The sequence below is a fragment of the Sinocyclocheilus rhinocerous genome, unplaced genomic scaffold, assembly GCF_001515625.1.
Source record: "Sinocyclocheilus rhinocerous isolate Xijiao unplaced genomic scaffold, SAMN03320098_v1.1 scaffold2261, whole genome shotgun sequence".
NCBI lineage: Eukaryota > Metazoa > Chordata > Actinopteri > Cypriniformes > Cyprinidae > Sinocyclocheilus > Sinocyclocheilus rhinocerous.
In genome coordinates, this window is record NW_015660574.1 from 13,477 (window position 1) to 14,583 (window position 1,107).

Sequence of the window (1,107 nt, forward strand, 5' to 3'; positions counted from 1 at the left end):
GACAGACAGACAGGTGAGAGACAGACAGACAGACAGGCAGGTGAGATAGAGACAGACAGACAGACAGAGAAACAGGTGAGATAGAGACAGACAGACAGACAGAGAAACAGGTGAGATAGAGACAGACAGACAGACAGAGAAACAGGTGAGATAGAGACAGACAGACAGACAGGTGAGATAGAGACAGACAGACAGACAGGTGAGAGACAGACAGACATACATACATACAGACAGACAGACAGACAGGTGAGATAGAGACAGACAGGCAAGTGAGATAGAGACAGACAGACAGGTGAGAGACAGTCAGACAGGTTAGATGGAGACAGACAGACAGACAATCAGACAGACAGGTGAGATAGAGACAGACAGACAAACAGGTGAGATAGAGACAGACAGACAGACAGACAGGATAGAGACAGAAGGGCAAGTGAGATAGAGACAGACAGACAGACAGACAGACAGGTAGACAGACAGACAGGTGAGAGTCAGACAGACAGGTGAGAGACAGACAGACAGACAGACAGTCAGACAGACAGACAGACAGAAAGGTGAGAGACAGACAGACAGACAGACAGACAGGTGAGATAGAGACAGACAGACAGACAGACAGGTGACAGACAGACAGGTGAGAGACAGACAGACAGACAGTCAGTCAGACAGACAGACAGACAGAAAGGCGAGAGACAGACAGACAGACAGACAGGTGAGATAGAGACAGACAGACAGGTGAGAGACAGACAGACATACATACAGACAGACAGACAGGTGAGATAGAGACAGAAGTGCAAGTGAGATAGAGACAGACAGACAGACAGACAGACAGGTGACAGACAGACAGACAGACAGACAGACAGACAATCAGACAGACAGGTGAGATAGAGACAGACAGACAGACAGAGAAACAGGTGAGACAGACAGTTGAGATAGAGACAGACAGACAGGTGAGATAGCGACAGACAGACAGGTGAGAAACAGACAGACATACATACAGACAGACAGGTGAGATAGAGACAGACAGACAGGTGAGAGACAGACAGACAGACAAACAGGTGAGATAGAGACAGACAGACAGGTGAGAGACAGACAGACAGGGGAGAGACAGACAGA

General features: G+C 48.3%; 1 protein-coding gene across 1 annotated transcript in view; it reads right to left on the minus strand.

The window, feature by feature from the left end:
- LOC107725336 (glutamate receptor ionotropic, NMDA 2B-like) overlaps positions 1-1,107 on the minus strand; it is a 36,337-nt gene that overhangs the window by 7,902 nt on the left and 27,328 nt on the right. The window lies entirely within an intron of this gene.